We start from the raw sequence: 8,040 nt of genomic DNA, 5'->3' as shown, positions 1-8,040 counted from the left end.
AGCCTCCCAACTGTCTCCTATGTGGGTTGCAACACTGAGAACGTTGGATGACTGAGAAGTTGCTGTAGAATGCTCCATTAAAGACCCTCGAAAAGCCCGTTTGTTTGATTACGCCAATACTTAGCAACTGCCTTACATATTTTCTTTGCCTCCTGCTTATCAATGTCACCATCCTCTCACGCTCGTGCCATCCTTTTTTGCATGTTTCTTTGTTCTCTCTTCTTTACAGCGCCCAATAGTTTTGTAGACTCGGTAGAAGATCCCTTGGGATATGCTGTGTAGCAGATAATGGAGGAAGGTAAAGGGGGTTTGTACTGCCATTATGAGTATTATGTGATTCCATGTGGAACATGTGAGGATGCAATTGACACGACAATGAAGACAGTCAAAATAGTGCCATAGTACTCATGAGAGAGAGAGAGAGAGAGAGAGAGAGAGAGAGAGAGAGAGAGAGAGAGAGAGAGAGAGAGAGAGAGAGAGAGAGAGAGAGAGGTTTTGTTGAAGCTGAATATGGCTAGCAATGAGGAGCTGGTTGATATGGCTTTGTGATGCGCCCGCAAGCACCTGCAACGGCTATGGAGGACCGAGAGAGAGAGAGAGAGAGAGAGAGAGAGAGAGAGAGAGAGAGAGAGAGAGAGAGAGAGAGAGAGAGAGAGAGAGAGAGAGAGAGAGAGAGAGAGAGAGAGAGAGAGAGAGAGAGAGAGAGAGAGAGAGCAATGAGCCCGCAAGCCTGCAGACGCTGCACGAGCCTGACAGTGGAGGCTATGGAGAGAGAGAGAGAGAGAGAGAGAGAGAGAGAGAGAGAGAGAGAGAGAGAGAGAGAGAGAGAGAGAGAGAGAATGGGCACAAGAGGCGGAGGGACCCATTGAGGCCGCGTTGCAGAGAGCCCAGAGGAGTGGCGGTGAGAGGGAATTTAAATGCACAGACAGTTTGCTACTTTAAGATTTAGTATTAAAGTGAAATGGAATTTCCAACCCGCCTAAATTCAACCTCTCAGCCAAAAAGATTTTATCTTTCCTTTATATGAAATGAAAATGAATAATCCACCACCCATTTCATCTCCTCCCAAAGGAGTGTCCAAGACACTCCTTTTTGGTACCACCTAAACATGCTATCACCCATTTCCTAAACTTAAGATCTAGCTTAGCACGCAGCTCCCTTGGTACATGTGCACAAGTCTCACAGTCGAATGTTCTAAGTTTATCATAATGTGTCTTGACCATACAACGATACATGAAATTGTAATGAGGCATGTGGTGATCTATTGATCAAATACACAGCAATGTATAATGCTTCAGCCCAAAACCCTTGTGGTAGATTGGCTTTTGATAGCATAGACATTATCCTCTCTTGGATGGTGCTATTCATTCGTTTGGCAACACCATTTTGTGCCGGAGCTGTAAACTCATGCTTCATTCCACTACTTGAGAGTAGAAGTCTGTAAACTCTTCGGAGACATATTCTCCACCATTGTCTGATCTCAAAGCTTTCAACTTATGTTCAGATTGAGTTTCCACACTAGATAAGAATTTCTTGAAGCAAGAAAAGGTCTCATCTTTAGACTTCATGGCATAAACCCAAACATGTCGTGTTGCATTGTCAATGAATGTGACAAAGTAGGATGCTTCACCATGTGATTTAGAAGGCATAGGCCCACATAAATCACTGTGCACATGCTCTAAGGGTTTGCTTTCTTTTTCAAAAGAATGTGTACGATGTGTCCATGTTTGTTTTCCATATTGACAGTGCTCACAAAAAGGAAAATTTGAAAATGATAAAGACGGTAAGTAGCCCAAACGAGAAAGCGTTTCCATTCCCTTCTTCGACATATGACCTAACCGGCTATGGCACAAAGCAACGGTTGGCAGCTTAGTTACAAAAAGAGCATTGTTTTTATCAAATAGATAAAGAGGATATAATAAACCAACTTTTGAACCATGGGCTATAATAAGATGACCTTTAGCAATGCGCCAAGACTGTTGGTGAAAAGTGACTTTGTAACCCAAGTCATCAAGATGTCCAACTGAAATCAAATTGCGTGTTAGGATTGGAACACGACGCACATTATGGATTATAAACTTCATGCCATTAGCCATCACCATGGCAATTGCACCTATGCCCACAATGTCACAAGAGTAACTGTCACTAAGTGTAACAAAGCCATTGGTATCTTTGTATGTAGTAAACCAATCTCTATGAGGTGTGACATGCAACAAAGCACCCGAATCAAGAACCCATGTGTGGGACACTTCACCACTAACAAGTAGTTCAGTTGGCATAGAACTTTGTAAAGTCAAAGTTTCTTGTGCATCAAAATACGTCTGAATGTTCAGTCAACACATTAATGTCTTGCGCATCATTGTCATCTTGAACTATGTTCAGCTCTTCAATCTTAACTGAACTCTTTGGCTTTTCGTCTTTCACATCATGATCCTTGACTTTGCTCTTGCCCTTATCATGCTTCCAAGCATGACAATATTTCTTTATGTGACCATACTTATCACAATAATGGCATTGTATATTGCGGCGACCACGAGACTTTGATCTACTTTTTGACGCATCTATATTGCCCTCTTTTTTGAATTCACTGTGCCAAGAACAACCTTTACATTGTTTATCATCCTTTTGCACATGATGAGCTTTGCCATGATGCGAGCTACTCATAGTCTTTCGAGCATTTCCTCTGACAAAAGAGAACTAGTGACATCATTGTACAAGAGTGTACCATTAGGAGCAATATTAGTGACAATTGTGCAAAAGATATCCCATGATGGTGGCAGCGAGCAAAGCAAGAAGATTGCTTTCATCTCATCAAAATTTGGGCAAACAAAGAGTCAAAGTCACTGATATGACTGGCAACAATGGCTGACTCCTTCATGCGAAGGTTAAAGAGTTTTTGCATCATGAAAACCTTATTACTAGCCGTATCTTTTTTATAAGTGTTGCATAACTTTTGCCATAAAGCATAGGCAATATCACATTCTAACACTGAAAGTATACTAAATCGGCAAGGTGCAGTTTAATGGTAAACCTACATAGCTCATCAAGCTCTTCCCGCTGAAAGTGAGTCAAGTTCATGTCTTCAGTTCGGGCCGCATAGATAATAGGCAATTTCTGTTTCTTTTGGATAAGCACATTTGCATTTGGTTTTTCCAAAGCTAAAAATTAGTGCCATCAAACTTCTTTATGTCATAGATATCACGCTCGTTGGTAGTAGACATTATGACAAGTCCAAGAGATTCTGGGAAAATTTTGGCAGAGTCTCCTTTATATTTGGGACTATATCAATCAAAATATAAGAGACAAATTGACCAATATGTCAATCAAAGTGCATACAGAGGACAATTCCACTCACAAGGCATACAATATAGAGATTAATTGAGGTGCATAAATTGTCACACTGATGATAGACCGCCAACTTGGCATCAAGAGCACCTATCCCACTCTATACATGTCCTAGGGCGAGGTCACGTAAGGGTAACTCAAGCTACCTATATCTCCGAAGGTATCTCCACATTTGAGAATACCTTAGCTCAAGAAAACCTCACCACGACCCTCTCAACATAGGATATGCAACAAACGTATAGCCAAGTCTCAAAAATGGCTATCTTTAGGACCAAGTCTCAAAAATGACGGGACTGCCGTATAAGCCAAAAGTGGCTCCTCAAAGGGTGTACAAAGGCAGTATCACAAATAACGTACAAGATCTGATAATGCGCTCAAACAGGCGCCAAAAGCATATGCATACAACTTCCACCTGAGAGCGAAACCACTACCAAAAAAACACGCTCTAAGAAAGAGCAAACACTGCCACAAAACAAAATGTGGAATCTTCAATGCACACTTACAAAAAACCGGTAGTAATATGATAGTAAATCGGCAAGCTATGCCAAACCATAGTCTCAAGTTGCACCAAATCACTTGCATAAAGCATAGCCAAATCAAGCAGGATCAAATCTTATAAATATTTGTAGTTAATTTATTATGAAGTTGATGCTACATTGGACCTCAAGCTCAAGATTTGAGCCTAGACGGGGTCAAGGATAAGTTTTTGCAACACAAAGCTTAGATTGAACTCAACTCTCAACTTTGAATTCAACTCATTGTTCCGCTTCAACTGTAGTTCCATTCAAAGCAAGGTGCGAGAGTCCAGACATGAGTTTATGTTTCCAAGGTATCCATATCCAAGATAACTGGAAGTGTGGTTGGATCTTAAACTCAAAATTGAGATTTTTGGTTTTTAAATTTTGAGATATTTGGTCAATAAACTATGAAGTGGAGTTTTGTAGATCAAACGCAATTGAAAAGGCATGTTTTCCAATAAATCAAGGATCAAATATCCACCTATGTGTATGTGTGTGTGTGGTGTGTGTGTGTGTGTGTGTGTGTGTGAGAGAGAGAGAGAGAGAGAGAGAGAGAGAGAGAGAGAGAGATGGGTTTCTCCAAACAAAAGATGGGAATTATTTATAGTTGTATTAAAGCTCATGAGAAAGCACATGTATCGGCTAAATTTTGCAAAAATTGAAAAGAAAGTAAATTATGGTAATTACTCAAAGATATTTGTATTGTATTGTTAGAAAAACTATAAGCTCAAACGAATGTAGTGTAGATGTTATGATTTGGTTCTCTCTCATCTATATCTTCTCTCTTTACATTCAATACACACACACACACACACACACACACACACCACACACACACACCACACACACACACAATATATATATATATATATATATATATATATATATATATTATATATGGGGAAAATTAAAAAATTGGCCCGTTACATGGCAGAGGATTTTTAAGATATTGAGCTAGACCCCAAGCTCAATTTTTGAGCCTCAAAGCTTAGATTGAACTCAACTCATGAGAAAGCACATGTATCGGCTAAATTTTGCAAAAATTGAAAAGAAAGTAAATTATGGTAATTACTCAAAGATTTTTGTATTGTATTGTTAGAAAAAACTATAAGCTCAAACGAATGTAGTGTAGATGTCATGATTTGGTCTCTCTCTTCTTCTACAATCATCTTATCTTCATATATATATATATATATATATTTATATATATATATATATATATATATATATATATATGGGGAAATTAAAAAATTGGCCCCTTACATGGCAGAGGATTTGTAAGATATTGAGCTAGACCCCAAGCTCATTTTTTGAGCCTCAAAGCTTAGATTGAACTCAACTCTCAAGGTTGAATTCATTAATCTTGTAATTTGTTCAACATTCAACTCATTGTTCCTCTTCAGACGTAATTCCATTCAAAGCAAGGTGTGAGAGTCCACAACATGAGTTTATGTTTCCAAGGTATCCATATCCAAGCTAAGTGGAAGTGTGTTTGGATCTTAAACTCAAAATTGAGATTTTTTGTTTTCAAAATTTTGAGATATTTGGTCGATAAATTATGGATTGGAGTTTTGTAGATCAAGCACAATTGAAAATGTATGTTTTCCAATAAATCAAGGATCAAATATCCACCTGTGTGTGTGTGTGTGTGTGTGTGTGTGTGTGTGTGTGAGAGAGAGAGAGAGAGAGAGAGAGAGAGAGAGATGGGCTTCTCCAAAGAAAAGATGGGAATTGTTTACAATTGTATCAAAGTTCATGAGAAAGCACATGCATCGGTCAAATTTTGCAAAATTTGAAAAGAAAGTAGATTTTGGTAATCACTCAAAGATATATATATTTCATTGTTAGAAAAACTATAAGCTCAACCGAATGCAGTGTAGATGCCCCTTACACGGTAGAGGATCTGTAAGATATAAAGCTAGAAGGTCTTAATAATGGACTGAAATTGACAAATTGGAGCATATGGTTCTTGAGGATATGCAGGAAAAAAAGAATTAAAAGTTTGATGGTGATTGCCAAGATATGCTTGCGAAAACTGTTAACAAGGGAGAAACCATGCATTGCCTATAAATCAAGAGCCAGCTTCAAGTACTTGTCTTAAATGCTCATACCAACCACACATGCCGTGATTGCCAAGATATGCTTGCGAAAACTGTTTAACAAGGAGAAACCATGCCACAACCATGCATTGCCTATAATCAAGAGCCAGCTTCAAGTACCTTGGCCTTAATGTCCATACCAAGCACAAATGCCGTGAATGTTCGATGCATCATTTTGAAGCCATGAACTGAGCCTACTATTGTGCATTTGAAAACATGTGTCAATATCAAATGTTAGCTTCTCATGAAATATCTCTTTGACACCTGCTAATGCTATATTTTGCTACGGCATTGAAATGTGGGGTTGTATCATTAGTGCACTCTCCACCAAGAGCATTAAAGACGCTAGTGAAGAATCACACAAACACAAGTGGGCATGGAGATGGAAGAAGAAGTACATACGAGCATGGTTTTCATCTCTACTAGTGTACTAGATAGCCATGAGGTATAGATAGAAAATTGCGACACGCATACCTTTTGAGTATCATTCTTCCTTCTTGGCTATTATCATGATGTGTAAAACACACGTAGGATCGTCGGGTACGTGTTTTTGCCGCGGCATAGGAGAGAGGCAGTTTTCTGGTGGTTGTATATGCCCCACGACTCCAAAAGTAGGGAATTATCTCAATGCAATAAGGCCGGCGTGGCATCAGTCCCACAGGGCAAGCCGTGGGGCGGAGCAGGTATAAAAGCCAGAGAGAGCACGCTGGGTAAGCGCATACCTTTCTCGGCCTTTTGGCTAAGATCAAGTGTAGTATCTGTTCTTATCAGTTTAATATCTGATACGTGGTCCATCGGGCCACATGATATTAACCTAATTTTTCTCACGGGGGCAGCCCCTCCGGCAGCTTGCTGCCCGGGGGCTGCGCGCGTCGCCTCTGTATTGCACTGCCTCAGAGGCCTGGCGCACCCCTTCCAAATTTTCAAACTCAAATCTCTTCTGCGATGGGCCCCACAAAACGCTTTGAAACTTGTCTGCTGTGATGAGCAGTGGCTGATGACGAATTGGATTTCGTTGCTTTGAGACATGCCAATCGGGATTGCTCAGAGAAAAAGAGGCTTGATAGCACATCAGAGAGCATGACCGGTGAAGTTTACCATCTCTCGAGCAGAACAACTCTAGCCAACAAAGGGTGTCATGTCTAGGCATACAAGCACACACTGCAAGAAGGGCTTCCAAGGCTCATCCCACGCACTTGAGCATCTCGGCTTTGCCCAGACTAGGCAGAATAATAGTAGCGTGCCAAGCAACATGGGCGAGAAGGACAGATGCCCCTATCAGTGACGGTGATTCCATCTTGCATTGAGATTGCAAGGCTCTTAGGCCTACTGGAGGTTGTGTTTCAAGAGATGGCATGCTGGCTTTTGCATCACTTATTGAAAGTGTTTACTTTCTTGCATCCTGTCAAAGCGCATGTTGAGGTTGCATCTGATGCAGGTCCTAAATCCTTGGTAATGAAGTTTGCATAAACCATACGCACGGAATCCTGACAAGCCAAGACCTCTCTCTCATCGAAGTTGTCGCCCCTCAACGGAATGGCTCGATACCAATGGGAGGGCATCATAGAAAGATCTTAGGACAATGATCATGCCCTCCGCGGGAGGAGGCCATACCACCCTATGCATACTTCCTATTGCATCCAAGATTGTTTTAAAAAAGTGGTTATGGTGGGGGGAATTTTTAATTTCTTTTGCTAAGGATTTGGTCTCGAGAGAGAATATTGTCCAGCCAACATGTTGAGCCTGAAGCTTCAGCTCATGTGTGGTACAACTTTTCAATTACTAAATTTTCTCTAAGAAATGGCAACTTCTTTTCGTCATTTGAGATGTGTGGATTGTTTGCTTTTGATCATGTCGATCCATATCACCTTTGAATCTAGCAAAGACCATGTTAGTTTTTTTCCTTGTTTACCCATTTCTTTTCACTAGAAGTCATCTACTAAACTGTTCACTTCACCATGAGCTAAAGGGGGGGCAATATGGGATAGTATCTAAGAAGTATTCCTGCAAGTTCTCCATACACTTGGTTGTATAAGACACTTCCATTGTGCATTTGTACATCTCTCTCTCTCTCTCTC

At 40.4% G+C, this 8,040-nt stretch overlaps 1 non-coding gene across 1 annotated transcript; it reads left to right on the top strand.

Annotated features, from left to right (window-relative positions):
• Positions 1-6,680: 6,680 nt before the first annotated feature.
• LOC147451540 (U2 spliceosomal RNA) lies at positions 6,681-6,877 on the top strand. Its single transcript, XR_015189058.1, has one exon. It is a non-coding gene; the product is annotated as a U2 spliceosomal RNA (small nuclear RNA).
• The last annotated feature ends 1,163 nt before the right edge of the window (positions 6,878-8,040 follow it).

The sequence above is a fragment of the Adiantum capillus-veneris genome, chromosome 8 (assembly GCF_014529385.1).
Source record: "Adiantum capillus-veneris isolate H3 chromosome 8, ASM1452938v2, whole genome shotgun sequence".
NCBI lineage: Eukaryota > Viridiplantae > Streptophyta > Polypodiopsida > Polypodiales > Pteridaceae > Adiantum > Adiantum capillus-veneris.
This window is presented reverse-complemented; position numbering and strand designations above follow the sequence as displayed.